The following is a 15,780-nucleotide window of genomic DNA, read 5'->3' on the forward strand; positions in this document are numbered from 1 at the left end:
ACACATGGATCGGTTGCCTCCCACACGCACCCTGACCAAGGCTAGGGATGATGACTAGGAAATCAAACCCTCAACCCTTTGGCGTGTGGACCAACGCTCTAACCACTGAAGGACATTGGCCAGGACTAGCTAATGCACTTTTGAGACACAATCTGACACACTAAGAATTTATATTGACATGAGAAAATAAGCAACAATGGGACTTTCATATACCAAAAATATGAACATAAATCATTTTCTGTTGAGAAAAGATTTCACCTTTCATGTATTTGTTACCTGTAAAGCACGTAATTTGAGTCTTTTTTTTAAAAAAAAAAATTTATTTAGTATTTGTGTCATATCATATTTTCCATCCCACAGCTATGGCACAGGTGGCCTTGGCATTACCCTCATTGAGGCGGGATCTCTGCCCTCTCATGCATCTCAATGGGCTTTCGACTCCCTTGTAATTGATGGCATGTGGCAGTAGTGTTGACGTGTGATTCTGAGGCTATGTCAGGAAAATCCATGCAGCTTGCACCTTTTGCTAGAAAACTAGCACTGAAGCCTTGAGCAGCCATTTAGGGAATCCCGGACCTGAAGGCCACCATGCTGTGGAAATCCAGTGGATTCCAGGTGGAGACTACATGGATAGCTCCTGGGTTTTCAAAGAGCAGCCCTGCTGGCCCCCAGCTGCCCAAGTTCCCTGATCGTCCAGCTCTGGCTACCCTCTTTCTGTTCCCTAATGATAAACTGGAGCTGGAAGCACCAGCTGGCTCCTGCCAGACTCCCCAACCCTCAATGTGAGCATTCCATGCTGGCAAGTTTTGGGGATGCAGCAATAGAGAACTACAGCCATCCAAGAAATCATCTGACTGTTTAGTTTCTCAAATGTGAGTTACCTCCATGGGAACAGATCAGATTCTGAGGCCACAGCAAAATGTCACATCCTAGTACCCAGACCTCTGACTTCTGGTCCTTATCCTGCCCCCTCTGTCTGGAAGGCTTTAGTGTGCTTTTTGCTGTTGTTTTTGTTTGAAATGTTTTTATTGATTTTTTTTTTTTAAGAGAGAGTGAGGAAAGGAAGAGGGAGAGAAGAAAAATGAGAGAAATGTAAGATGGATTGGGTGCCTCCTGTATGACCCCACAACCCAGGCATGTGCCCTGACTAGAAATTGAACTGGTGACCTTCTAGTGTAGTGTTTCCCAAACTTCTCTCATGATGAGAATCACCTGGTGGAGTTGTTAAAACACAGATTCCTGAATCCCAACTAAGAAGTGCTAAACTAGAATTTTTGGGAACATATAAGTAAAATTGCTTACAGAGCACTAAGTTAAATATACAATTTACCTATATGTTCCCAAAAATTCTAGTTTAGCACTTCTTAGTTGGGATTCAGGAATCTGTATTTTAACAACTCCACCAGATGATTCTCATCATGAGAGAAGTTTGGAAAACATTGTTCTAGTGTATGGGTCGATGCTCAACCACTGAGCCCCACCAGCTGTGTGACCTTAGCATTTTTTTATTTCTTCAGATAAATGCCCAGAAGTGGAGTTGCTGGATCTTATGGCAGTCCTATTTTTGATTTTTTTGAGAAAACTCCCTACTCTTTTCCAAAGTGGCTGCACCAATTTACATTCCTACTAACACTTGTTATTTCTTATCTTTTCATACTGGCCATTCTAACAGGTGTGAGGTGATAGGTCATGGTGATTTTGATTTTCATTTCCCTGATGATTAGTGATGACGATCACCTGTTGGCCACCTGTATGTTTTCTTTGGAACAATTCTATTCATATCCTTTTACCATTTTTAGGTGCAATTTATGCTTTTTTGTTCGTTTTTTAAACATATTTTTATTGATTTCAGAGAGGAAGGGAGAGGGAGAGAGAGATGGGAACACCAATGATGAGAGAGAATCATCCATCAGTTGCTTCCTGCACATCCCACACTAGGGATAGAGCCTACAACTCAGGCATGTGCCCTGACAGAATCAAACCATAACCTCCTGGTTCCTAGGCTGATGCTCAACCACTGAGTCACACCAGCCTGGTGCAACTTGTGTGATTGAGTTGTATGAGCTCTTTATATATTTGGGATGTTAACCCCTTAGTGCATATATGATTTGCAAATATTTCCTCCCATTTGGTAGGTTGTCTTGTCATTTTGTTGGTGGTTTCCTTTGCCTTGATAAAGCTTTTATGTATGATGTAGTACCCCTGGCTTATTTTTGTTTTTGGTGTCAAAAAACAAAATCACTGCCAAGAACAATGTCAAGGAGGTTACTGCTTATGTTTTTTTACAGTAATCTTATTTTATGTTATTTTTAAAATATATTTTTACTAATTTCAGAGAGGAAGGGCGAAGGAGAGAGAGACAGAAACATCAATGACTACAGAGAATCATTGATTTGCTCCCTCCTGCAGAGCCCCTACTGGGGATCAAGCCTACAACATGGGCATGTGTCCTTGATCAGAATCGAACCTAGAACACTTCAGTTCACAGGCTGACTGACACCCTATCCACTGAGCCAAACCAGTTAGCGCACTTACAGGAATCTTATGGTTCCAGGCCTTATGTTCAAATCTTTGGTTCATCTTGAGTTAATTTGGCATAACATAGGGGTAAAGTATTATCCTTTTACTAGTTCATGTGGCTCCTTAGTTTTCTCAACACCGTTTATTGAAAAAAACTGTCATTTCCTATGATATATTCCTAGCTCCTATGTGATAAATTAATTGTCCATATATGTTTGGGTTTATTTCTGGGCTCTCTAGCCTATTCCATATACCTATGTGGATTTATACAAATATCATATTGTTGTGGTTACAGTAACTTTGTAATATAGTTTGAAAACAGGAGGCACTTTGTCTCCACCTTTATTCATCTTGCTCAGGGTTCTTTGTGGTACTATGCAAATTTTAGGATTTTTTTTTTTTTTAATTTCTGTGCAAAAATGCCATTAGCTTTTTTTATAGGAATTGCATAGAATCCATAGATTGCTTCAAGTAGTATGGACTTTTAAACAATATTAATTCTCTCAACCCATGAGCACAAGTATATCCTTCAATTTTATGTGCCATCTTCAATTTCTTCATTATTTTCTTATAATTTTCATAATATATCTTTAACCTTCTTGGTTAAGTTTATTTCTAGGCAGTATTCTTTTTGATGAAACTGATAAGTTTGTTAAAACTATCAGAAAACAACATTTTTTTAATATTAATTTTGTTACCCTGAAACATTACTGAATTTATTAGTTCTTATAGTTTTTTAGTGGAGTCTTCAGATTTGTCTACCTATAGTGTCACCTGCAAGTAGTAACAATTTTACTTCTTCCTTTCTGATTGGGATGCCTTTTATTTCTTTTTCTTGCCTATTTACTCTAAGACTTTCAATATTACCTTACCTAATAAAAGAGAAACATGCAAATTAATCATCACTCTGCTACACCCACAGCCAACCAGAGTGAATATGCAAATTAATCCAAGAAAGATGGAGGTTAATTTGCATATGCAGGTGCGGAGTGGCCTGGAGGCGCAGGGGGTCAGCTGAGGGAGCTATAGGAGTGGTGCTCCAGACAGAAGTGAGGACTTGCTGGCTCCTGGGCAGCTGGGAGTGAAGCCAGGGGAAGGAAGGCCTACTCTGGCATGAATATCATGCAACGGGCCTCTAGTGTTAAATAAAATTGGGCATCCTTGTCTTGATCCCAAAGAAAAAACTTTAAACCTTTCACCGTGCAGTATGATTATTAGCTGTGGCAATCATACATGGTCTTTATTATGTATCTTTGTACCCACTTCATTGAGTTTTTACCATAAATGAATTTTCAATTTTGTCAAATGCTGTTCTCCATTTATTGAGAGGTGCATATAATTTTCAGCCTTCATTTTGTTATTGTGTTTTAATCACAATGATTGATTTACTGATGTTGAATAATCCTTACATTTCTGGAATAAATTCCACTTGATCATAGTGTATGATCCTTTTAATGTATTGTTGAATTCCATTTGCTAATATTTTGTTGAGTATTTTATTTTATTTTATTTTTTTGTTGAGTATTTTTACATCTATGTTCATCAGGGATATTGGCCTGTAATTTTTATTAATTATTGTGTCCTTGTCTGGTTTTGATATTAGGGCAATGCTGGTCTTGCAAAACGAGTTAAAAATATTCTCTCTTCAATCTTTTGGAAGAGTTTGGGAAGAACTGGTATTAATTATTCTTTAAATATTTGGTAGAATTCACAAGTAAAGTCATCTGGTCCTGCAATTTTGTTTGTTGGGAAATTTCAGAACTTTTACATTTTGTAAAACTCTGAATTCATTAAACAATTTCCCTATCCTCCTTCTCCCCAATTCCAATTAACCATCATTCTATTTTTGTCTCTATGAATTTACCTGTGTAGAAACCTCATATAAGTAGAATCATACAGTACTTGCCTTTTTGGGACTGGACTATTTGATTCAGCACAATGTCCTCCACAATGTCAAGTTGCAGCATGTGTCAGAGTTCACTTCCTTTTTAAGGCTAAATAATATTCCTGTATGTACAAATTACATGTTGTTTATCCATCAATGGACATACAGGCTACCTTCACTTCTGGGCTATTGTGCATAATGCTGCTATTAACATGGGTGTGCAAAAATCTCTTCAAGACTCTGCTTTCAATTCTTTTGGATCTATACCTAGAAAGGGGATTGCTGAATCGTCTAATAACTCTGTTTTGTTTTGTTTTGTTTTGGGAGGGGGGCCGTTTTTTGGTGTGTGAAATCTCCAAATTGTTTTCCATAACATTTACATCATTTTGCAATTCCATCAACAGTGCATAAGAGCTCCAATTTCTCAACATGTTCCCAACCTCTCATTTCCTTTTTTTCTTTTTTGATCATAGATATCCTAATTGGTTTGAGGTTGATTAATGTTTGACTTTTTTTTTTAATCTGGTAGGGCAAATCCTCCTTCATTCCTTGTCACTTAAAAAATAGTATCATAGCTTGATTATTCTTATATAAACTTTTGAATTATTTTGTTAAGTTCAAAACGCAATGTCATGTTGGGATTCTGATTGAAAAGGCACTTAACTTACAAAGTAACTTGGTGAAAATAATATCTTGTTGCTCTTGAGTGTTCCTATCCAGAAGCATGGTATTTCTCTTTTATTTATTCAAGTGTTCTCTTATTCCATGAGTAAAAATGTGCAGTTTACTTTGTGCAGATCTTACATTTATTCCCAAAGTTATTTCTGGATATTTCATACTTTGGTTGTTTGGCTAATGCCACACAAGGACATTGAGTGGGACTAGGTACCTAGGACACCCATATTGGGGACACTGAGCCTTGAGGAGAGGACTCCAGGAAGAGGGGATGGCCAAGCTAAACCTTTAGTAGATTAACAAGAGTTAGCAACCAAATACAGGGAGAGGCATGAAAGCAGTGATGTGTCCACATAGTATTTGTGCATGTTTGTGGGCAGGACTTTCCCAGTATGCTGGGAACCTAAAAAGGGGGGGGATGAGGCTGGAGTATAGGCAGGACTATCATGAACAGCCTGTTATTCTCCACAGGTAGCCTGTCCTATGTCATGGGAGAAGGGAAGTCAATAGAGAGGTTCGGGAGAAGAGTCACTGAAGCAGATCTGTCCTAGAGAACAGAGGTGAGAAGCACAAGAAGGAAGGTAAGGAGACCTTGCAGCATTCTACTGAGAGAATCTGACAAGAGATGAGTGTCTACATGGGGCTAATGATAGAAACGATGCAGGGGAGAGGTAAAAATATTTAGGGAAGAATTTAGGTAAGAGTCTAAGTTAAGAGGTGAGCAGTTTTCAGGTGTGGTTATTGGGGTTACTGTGTGTCCTCACCAGACCAAGGGTATGGTCAGGAGGTGAGAGGATCTGGGGAGGTTTTCTGAGATTGATGTTTTCTGAGGTTGATGCCCCAGGGAACACCACATGCTGAGGGCATATGGATAGACAGGGCTGAGTCTTAGGAGGGCGTAGGTATAGGAAAAAAAATCTGGAAGCTAGCTGCATGTACTAGGTGTACAGGTTAATAATACTGGATTTTGTAATCAAAGAACACATGATAATTTCAAGAGAAACATCAAAAGTGCTTTATTCAAAGTAATGTCCATCGCTAGCTACACATTTCCCCATCTTTCATTTGTGCATACTGTCTCAATAGAACTTTTTTTGTTTTGAGGCAAACCATTCAGAGGCCCAATTTTCCACTTCTTCATATGTTTTGAAGTGCTGCTCAGAAAGTGCGTGTGCCATCGATCAGAACAAGTGGTAATCAGAAGAGCAAGGTCTGGTGAACACGGCGGATGTGTTAATACTTCCCAGGCAAGTATTTAGGGCTGTGCTCTCAAGACATTCTCTGGGGCCAAGCCTTACTCTGGTAGAAACAATGTCACTTTGATTTATGTTCCCAAGAAACTGAGTGCATCTTTCTTTTCTAAGAAATGTACCAACGTAGTATTCAGGAGAGATGTCAGCAATGGGCAGAATCAAAATATATTTTTGAAGTATATCAAGCTCTGAATTCAAATTCCAGGAAGACCAGCATTTCTGGGCAGTGTCCAAGGACAAAGGACATTTCCATCATCTGGAAAAGTTTTAAGCTAACAATAAGATGGGAACACACTCTCATGAGGCCTTCCTGGTTGCCTTACTTTGGTGTTCTCTTTAGATGTCTGGAAATAAATGTTAGAGGAAAAGCATTTTCCCCTCTGATTGCTATATGTCCTCCAGGAGATTTCTGTTATCCTGGACTTCTCTAGATGCATAATTTTCTGGCTTGGCCTACAACCTCGCTTTCCCCTCGTCCATACTTAGGGGTCACAGTTCGCTGACTTGCTGTGGATGCTGTCCTCTACGGAAAGCACAAAGAACACAGCTGAAGAAATTACCTAATTACATTTTGTCCTACTTGGACTTTATTACAAAACAGAATTGTCTGTCTAACTATTATTGCACAGCATATGTCAATGTCCGCAGCATTATGCCATGCATTAGCAATGCCAAGAAAGCTGAGTGCTGTGGGTGACCAAACATGAACTTTAGAGACAAACACAACAACAAATAAACCCTAAAGACTTGGGTCCATGTATGAAGGCCCTTCCTCTGGTAAAAGATCACAGGACAAGTTAGGAAACCCTGCTGGGTCTTGTCCCATCAAGTGTAACATGGGGACATTCTTAAGAGATTGCTGAGGGGATCAAGTGGAATGATACACACATTTGGATCTTTCCCTTCCCTTTCCTTGTTCTTCTTGTTCCCTTCTGGCCTGGGAGAGAGACGCTGATCATGCAATAAATCACCAACAGTAGAAGCTTCTCTTGGTTTTCCTGTATAACCCTTGTGACAAGATACAAACAAGCCATGAACGCTTACTTTACTTTGTCCCTTTAAACATGGATCACTCTACTTTTCCAAATTCATTAACTCACCTCCATTTTACCCAGATAGGAGAGGGGTGGGGCTACCCTTTGAAGGCACCCAGGCTGGCTTTGTTGTGAGGCTTAGGGAGGCACAATAGCTCCACCCCAGAGAGGATGTGGAGTGGGGCTCCCTCACACATGGAGTGGCTCCATGCCCAGCATCAAGGGCCAAATCCCGAGGTCAGGAAGGCCAGAAGCACACATCCTTGTGGTAGGTGTTGAGAGGCCAGACTCCTGGCATCTGGGATACCCGTAGCTGTGCAGGAGTGAGGCCATTCCTTGTCCAGTCCTCCACTGCCACTAACATCTGCATGAGTCTCTGCTTTACTCACCCCTCCCCTCACCACACGTCAGTTTCCACCGAAGCTAAAGCCTCCACAGCCCATGGCTCTCCTCCCCCACTTCCTTGCCACCTAAGACACATGGAGCTCAGAGAGGAAAGAGAGGAGGGTCATCACAGAGACTCACACCCCAGGCTCTCCCTGCTGGTCTGGGCTCCACCTCCACCACTCCCTGAGTCCGGAGACCCATGACCGTGCCCAGGTGCCCCCTCTCAGCTTGCTTTACTTCATGATCTAATGTTATCATGGAGAACAACAATGTGGTTGCCCCACGTGTAAAGGTGGAACCCTTCCATCCATAGCTTACAAAGAAATCAGGAGAGTTCAAGGCAGAAAATCTAGAAATAACAAAACAGATTATTTCCCTTTATTGAAAGGTGGCTTTGAGAGCATTGTGCAGTGTCAGAGGACTGATATGAATGTGCTGTGTCTCTGGGGTTAGTGTATAAAAGAATAACTGTTAAATAGTATGCACATTAATTAATCAACTCATAGGTCTTTGTTGCTGAACTGCTTGTACCCAAGGGTACTATGGGAAAGAAAGAAATTAGGGGGGAAAAAAAAAAAAGGAAGATAGGCTCTTTACAGGCAAGAAACATGTGTAAGCATGTCTAGTCTAGGCGGGGAGAGTGGTATGATTGCTGAGTGCTGGGACATAACCATGATCCCTTGCACGTAGTGTGAAGAGGCTCCATGGGATATCTGGAGTAGACGAATGGCTCTTAAATAAAAAAGATGAAGGGTTGAGCTACTAGCACTGGCCAGACCCTGTGCTTAGATGCATCTCAGACCCAGTGCACACGATTAACCTGTGAGATTGCAGCTTGCCTCACTGTAGCACCATTATCCCAAATGGTAAGGATAAGGTACTTCTAAAGCCGTGGTCGGCAAACGGCGGCTCGCGAGCCACATGTGGCTCTTTGGCTCCTTGAGTGTGGAGCTCTTCCACAAAATATCACGGCCTGGGCAAGTCTATTTTGAAGAAGTGATGTTAGAAGAAGTTTAAGTTTAAAAAATTTGGCCCTAACTAATTTAGCTAAGTGGATAGAGCGTCGGCCTGCAAACTGAAAGGTCCCAGGTTCGATTCCAATCAAGGGTATGTACCTTGGTTGCAGGCACATCCCCAGTGGGGGGTGTGTAGGAGACAGCTTATCGATGTTTCTCTCCCATCAATATTTCTAACTCTCTATCCCCCTCTCCCTTTCTCTCTATAAAAACTCAATAAAATATATATTTTAAAAAAAATTTGGCTCTCAAAAGAAATTTCAATCATTGTACTGTTGATATTTGGCTCTGTTGACTAATGAGTTTGTTCGTCACTGTTCTAAATAAAGGAAACACCGGAGGGAAGAAGCAGAGCCTGAGACTTCAGATATTAAAGTTGGGAACCGAAATATATACTCTATTTAAAGGCAATTTTACTCACTGCAAATAAAAGAACTGGTAGCAATGTTTGGTACGAAGAGCTGAGCATTCTCAGGGTCCCCTCACACGCTAAACTGATCCTGAGTGCACCCCTTGGCAGGGCCACTGCATTTCCCAACCCAGCCCCAGGACTTAAACCCACTAGAACCCTCAGAAGCAAACCGTATCCCCAACACCTGCACCAACTTCGAGCCTGTGGCACTGAGGTGTGAGGACCAAAATCATAAAAAGAACTTTAAAACGGCACCTTGTACACATGGCAGAAAGGTAAGTTTATGTAACATTTTTGTCTTTGCTTCCATAAGCAGGGTGGTGAAGCCCCAATATATTTGAAGTTAATATATTTTTCTCTTTCGGAAGCATCTTCAGTTTAAAGTTGAAGCAGTGAAATAAAACGTTCATGTTTCTAGCTGCTTGAAATGTCTGTTTGCTTTTTTGGGTTACTGATATTTCCCGATGGAGAGAAAGATTAAGGAAGTAACAGGTGGAAGCACTTCTGAAAGCAGTCACCCAATGAGGCCAAGTGTTTGAGAAGAAATCATTTTTTATGAACGTAAAGTAATTGGGCCTTTGATGAAAAGGCCCAACTTACAATCAGGAAATACCTGCTCTCTCCTTACAGCATTATCAGGACCTGAGTTTAAAAATGCCCGTGATCGATACAAGAATCGATTGGCAAACTAAAAACTCACCATGTTTCACAATGAACATTGATTTGAACCCCAAGAGCACTATACTTGTCTCTCTCAAATAACATTAACTGAACTCCTAGATAAATTACTTTTATGCAAGTAAAAGTGTCCCCTGGGTCGATCTGAAGTATGCTTTTTGTTGCAGCTTTTATTTTTATTATTTCCCACATATGTATGTTGTTTCCTGGTTGTATTATTTAACAGTTATATTGGGTCTCAATACTTATTTGTTGTTGTTTTTGTTCTTTTATGTAACTGAACAGGTTATCATAAAATGGTTTAAGATGATTAGAACTTTTGATCTAAACAAAGTTTGTAACTTACATCATCATTATAAATAACGGTTCTTTGTAGTTTGTTGGTTATCTGCTTTATACTATTGTATCCTAGAGAATATGCATTGTGTACTTTTATAATGTGACTAGGGGCCCAGTGCATGAATTCGTGCACCTTGAAAGGAACTGTGGGTTGCAAGCTGTGATGGGTCTTGGCCCATCCTCCACGCCCCCACCTTTCCCCTCCCACTGTGGCCCCTGGTCCCCTGGTCCCGTCTGCCAGCAGCCCTGCTCCTGCTGCCTCCATTCCCACATGCTGATGGCATCAGGCCCACTCGCATCCACTGATGGCATAGAGCAATTGGGGCCGGAGCCAGCAGCAGATTCGAGCGGCAGCTGCTGCCCTGATCAACCCTCAGGAACAGGGGGAGGTGGAGAAGCCCTGGGGGGCAATCAGGGCCAGCAGCCAAGTGATCAGGGCCAGTGCCGGGTGCTGGCAGCAGGTGCAAGCACCGAGTGAGACTGCAGTGCACGGGGAGCAAAGAATTTTCAGTAACTACCAGAGGCTCGCCCTGATGACAGCAATTGGCTGTCCCTGCTCACCTGCTCCACCATCCTCCACACTCTGCCTCCTGCTGCCGACGCCTGCCATGTTCCGAGTATGCCCCCGGTGGTCAGCGCACACCATAGCAACCAGTTGTTTAGTTGTTCCACCATTCCGTCTATTTGGATATTAGAGTTTTATATATATAGCTATGAGTCTAAGTTTTGTTGGTTAAATTTAGTTGTGTCAAAGATATTGCTCATAAGCCTTTCCTATACATTTCCTTTAAGCCCTAGCAGACACGAATGTCTACACCATTTCTATGTGGGAATGCATACCTACAGGGACGTGTACACACACTGTCCTTATCCTGACTCTTGACAACAAGGAGTTGTAGGACACAGGTACAATGAAGGGCCTGACTCTTTTTCTATTCTCAGAGAGCAATGGGGAATACAAAGGAAACATTCCATTAAGACACATGTGTCAAACACAAGGCCCGCGGGCCAAATCCAGCCCACCAGGCCTTGCAATGTGGCCCGCACCGCGCTGTCATCACTGCACTCCACTGTCAGTTTATGACATTGTCAGTTTATGACTGTTCAGTAAACCATTCGGCCCGCGATTTAGGCTGGATTTTACAATAGATTTTGGCCCCTTCTCTGATTGAGTTCGACACCCCTACATTAAGACATGCTGAAATGTTCTCAATCATCCTCCCCATATAAAAAATTGTGACAACCATATATATTTCCTTTTCAAAATCCTGGAAAGAACATGGATGAAAAGAAACAATCTCAGAAAAGTTAAGGGGCCTAGGATTATTCAGCAAGCAAACAGCAGAGGGTTTGAAACTTAAGTCTTCTCACAGGCATAGTGAGCAAAAACTGTGGGGAGGAAGGGTAGTCATGGACTTGAGAAAATGGCAAATGTGTCTCCTTCAGTCCTCCTCCCCCACTCCAGTTGAAATCTAGTAAACTGCCTGAGGGGACAATGAGGGCCCTGCATTATTGTATGACGCCTGAGTTACTTCAGCTCCTCTTTAAAATACATGCTTATGAACTCTCAGGAAAAACGTGAAATGTCTTAAGTATCTTGCACAGAGAATGTTGAACAGTCACATTTGTTAAAACCACCTACTACTGCATTCCAATTCTGGTGGCATGGGCAGGAACTCGTCCGCCTATCTTTAATGCTTTTAATATTTAATGTTTGAATGTCTTCATTGTTTTTGCTTTTTTGATATGTTGACCCAATGACTGCAGTGTAATGACCCAATGACTGCAGAGTAATGATGCTGGGTCATAAGCTATGCTCCGATATCACCTCATATCATCCTGTTTCCACAAAACAGCCCTATGACTTCCCATTGAAAGAAAGACTGGTTTGCTACCCAGTCTGTTTTTGCTGCTGCTGACAAAAGAACACTCCATTCTTCAATTCTTGCCACCTTCGCCCACTCATTCAAGGATTTTGCTGGAAAATTGAAGTCTGTTCAAACTATAGGGTGTACTCAGTCCGTGTTGGACAGGAGAATGTCCAGTGTGCACGGGGACCTTGCAGAGGATGTGAGGGGTCAGGGTCATGCTGGTGCCATGGAAAGATGTGGTTTTACTTAGGAGGAGAAAGACTTATAAAAGTGCTCACTTACAGGATGGTTATTCATATTACAAAAGGTTAGCTAAGGATGCTTTTAAATAGTGCACCTTATAAAGGTATTCAGTAGTCTGGCTGACTCCTCCAAGAATGTCACTGGCAATTTTTAGAAACAGCTTTTATATAAATGAAGGTGCAGAGGTGTGCAGGGTGGAAGGGGGGCATGTAGGTGTGTGAGGGTAGGGGTCACCCTCCCACTGTCCCAGAAGGTCTTCTTCATGCTATTTTCCAACAACAGAAATCAAATTTGAGTGAGTAGAGGGTCTCTCCAGAGGGGATGTAACCAAATGTTTTCTAATTCAGAGGTGAAATACTGATTGCTCTTCAAAACCTCAGAATAGCACTGACAAGTGTCTTTGAAAGGAAACTTACATAAGAAAATATCTTTTTATTCTCATATAATAGTAGTAACTCCCAGGGGGGGAAATTGAGCTACATGAGAAAAATTGCATCAAGTCCAGTGCAGCACTATTATGTCAAGCTAAATGTAGATGAAATCAATGGTTTGTTATCGCTGAAGTAATTTTTAAAGTTTCCACCAAAAAAAAAAAAAGTTATTTTGCCTATCATGATTCAACTAGATTCTTGTGTATCCACTGCACATCAAGTGTTATATAAATCTATATTGTTTCAAATGTCTTTTTCTCAGGATCTGGATTCCCCCCCCCCCCCCCCCACACACACACCATCATGCCTCAAAGACTATTAGCAGGTTTTCTTTTTCTACTCCAAAATGGAAATGGGGGAGTGCCTTCATTTTTATTTTCACATCACTACGTTCTAATGGAATACTTTAAAGCAGTCATTTCCGTTAGATGAAAATGTAACGTCATCAGCTGGAGATGGCCGAAGACGCATTTGGAGGTGACATAAGCTTGTCATGGGGTTTTTAATCCAGCAAACATGGCCTCCAGAACTCTGAGGAGGGTCCGTAAACACGGGAGGAGGGAGGGAGAGGAGGCGTCAAAAGGCGAATGAGTTTGGTGGTGGGATGAGGGGTACACTGGAGGTTCAGTGTACTATGCCCTCTACCTTTGGGTACCACTGAAATCTTCCATAATAAGAAACTTGAAGCGTAAATGTCCCAATTTTCCCCTTTATTTAACAAGTTCCTGTTGATTGTGACTATTTCATTTGCATGCAGTCCTTGGGGACCTGATGGGAAGAGAGCCTCAGATCAGCCAGAAATCAACATTTGCTCGTTGCAAGGGAGCCTGAGTGTGGCAGAGAGGGAGAGAGGGACGGAGGGAGGGCTCCTCCTGGCACATCCCACAGGCCCCGCACCTGTGGTCTGATCTCCAGAAAGGCATTCCACACAATTGCAAGGCACACAGCATGCAACAATTCCTCCGAAAATTCAGCTCCAGCTACTTTCCAGTCCTCTCCAGCACGGACAGCAGACCGCCCCCGACCCCCTCCTGAAGGCGCATTTCCACTTGAGCCGCGGTGAGAATTTCGGGAGTCAGACTCCAGCTTGGAAGACCGCATTCCTGCGCCAGCACGACTCGGCCCAGGCAATGGCACCTCGGCACGGAAAAGTTGGCTCCTTCCCCCCAATTTGCTACCAGGCTGCTGAGCACTACCGGCTGCAGGTTGCGCAGCAGCCTCTCCCTCTGGATTCAGACTCACCACGCCGGCGAGTAGGGGAGGGGCGGACATGATCGCAAACCCGGGTGCCTGACCCTGATTCTAATTAGAAAACGTAGCCAGAACCCCCAAATCGCCAAGCCTTCGGCCAATGTTCGCAGCAATAAACCCCGGGACATGGCCCGCAGCGCAGGCAGGGAGCGCGGGCCAGCGGCCAGGCGGCGCCAGCGCATCTGCCGTCTCAGCAGGGCTGTGCGCACCTGAAATGTGGGCGCCAGGAGTCCGAGCCCCTGTGGGCAAGCGGATCCCCAAGGAAATAAAATACGACCAGAGGACCTCTTCCTCTGTCCGTCTGAAAAGCCATCTTGGGATCTTGTAAAAAACACAGGGCTCCAAGTCCCAGCCCTAAAGTGCCCAATCCTCCCGCTGTGGCTTGGAGAGCGCACGGGAAGAGGCAAAAATCAGACTTAGGAAAATCGAGACGAACTTGAACAACAGCAACAAAAAAAAAACACGAATCCACTCGCTTTCCCTCCCGCTCCTGGGCCGGTGGCTAGCGGGGCTGCGGGCCGCCACGGCTGCCCGTCCTGCTCCTCCCGGCGGCGAGGGGCTCCGGGAGTCCCAGTCCGGGCCGCCTGTTGGGAGATCCCAGCCAAGGCGCTAGAACCTTCGCCGCCTTCCTCTCCCCGCTCTGCTCTGCGAATCGAAGCCCCGCTTTCCGGTCCCAAACAGACCTCGTCCCCAGCTCCGCCGCTTCCCACTCACCAGCCCCGGCCGGTCTTCTTGGGGTCGCTCCAGGGGTGTCGCTTGCACCCCCCGAGCCCACGCCCGCGCGCGCCGTCACAGCCCGGGCAGCCGCGCTCCGCCGCGCTCCCGGGTCTGCTCCCCAGCTCCCACCGACTTCGCACGGCAGCCCTCCACATCCTGGGCGCCCGGGGTGGCGGGGCGCCAGGCTGCAGCCGGAGCCGACCGCGCCGGCCCCTTCCTCCGCATCTGGCTAGCCCGCTCCGCTCCGCTCTCTCCGCCCGCCTGGCGACCCGCGCCGCGCGGGTCCCGCCGCTGCGACCACCCCGACCGACTCACCACGGGCGCCGTGCGCTCCGAGGCGGAGCCAGGACGCCCTCCCCGCGGGGCCTGCCTCCGAGCCCGCCGCCCGCCCGCAGCCCCCGCCCCGCACCCTCCGGCCCCTCCGCCGCCCGCGCTGCCCGGGGCGGGGGACTCACCTCCGGGGCAAAGTGACCCGGCGAAGGCGTCCAGGGGGCCCCCGGTCCGTCTCCCCAAAGAGCCAGCGGGCGGGAGCCGGGCGGAGCGGCGCCCGCCTTTGATCCTCTGCTCCCCTGCTCCCTCCTCCTCCTCCCGCACCCCACCCCGCTTCCCTCTGCGTCTCCCTCCCTCTCCCCCACCCCGCCGCTCCCAGCCTTGCGCTCGCCGCCCGCGCCCCCGGCTGCCCCGAGAGTACTGGAGCGGCCGCGGCTGGGCCGGCGGGGAGCTCCCGGGCGCACCACGGGGCGTCGCCGGGCCCTCTGGCTCCGCAGGAGGGAAGGGTGCGGGGAGACTCGCCCTGCGGGCGGGGTGGGCCCGGGGCTCCCTGTGGCATGTTACTAGAGTTGCTAAGCCCGGCGACGACACGCTAGCGGGAGACAGCAGCCGGGAACTCCAGGGGAGGATAGCAGCGAGGAGCAGGAGGAGGAGGATGGGGAGGCGGGAACTTCCCCGCGCAAAGGTGGCCGCCAACTTTGCCCTAGGCCCTTGGCTGGTGTCTGGGAATGCGAGGGCGACAAAGGCTGGGGGAGGGGAGCGCCCCTGGGGACTTGAAGGATAGGGAATTACCGCCTG

At 45.3% G+C, this 15,780-nt stretch overlaps 1 protein-coding gene across 13 annotated transcripts in view; it reads right to left on the reverse strand.

The window, feature by feature from the left end:
• SYNDIG1 (synapse differentiation inducing 1) overlaps window positions 1-15,323 on the reverse strand; it is a 129,386-nt gene extending 114,063 nt beyond the window's left edge. For 4 of the 13 annotated variants that reach the window (XM_084887125.1, XM_084887121.1, XM_084887123.1 and 1 more), the window contains exon 1: window positions 15,168-15,303. The gene's annotated coding sequence lies outside the window, so the exon portion shown is untranslated. Of the gene's footprint in view, window positions 1-14,709; window positions 15,112-15,167 lie in introns of those variants that run through there. The other 9 variants (XM_084887119.1, XM_084887114.1, XM_084887124.1 and 6 more) reach the window with 6 other exon arrangements.
• Between the last annotated feature and the right edge of the window lie 457 nt (window positions 15,324-15,780).

This window comes from Pipistrellus hanaki (assembly GCF_964339955.1).
Source record: "Pipistrellus hanaki genome assembly, chromosome: 6".
NCBI lineage: Eukaryota > Metazoa > Chordata > Mammalia > Chiroptera > Vespertilionidae > Pipistrellus > Pipistrellus hanaki.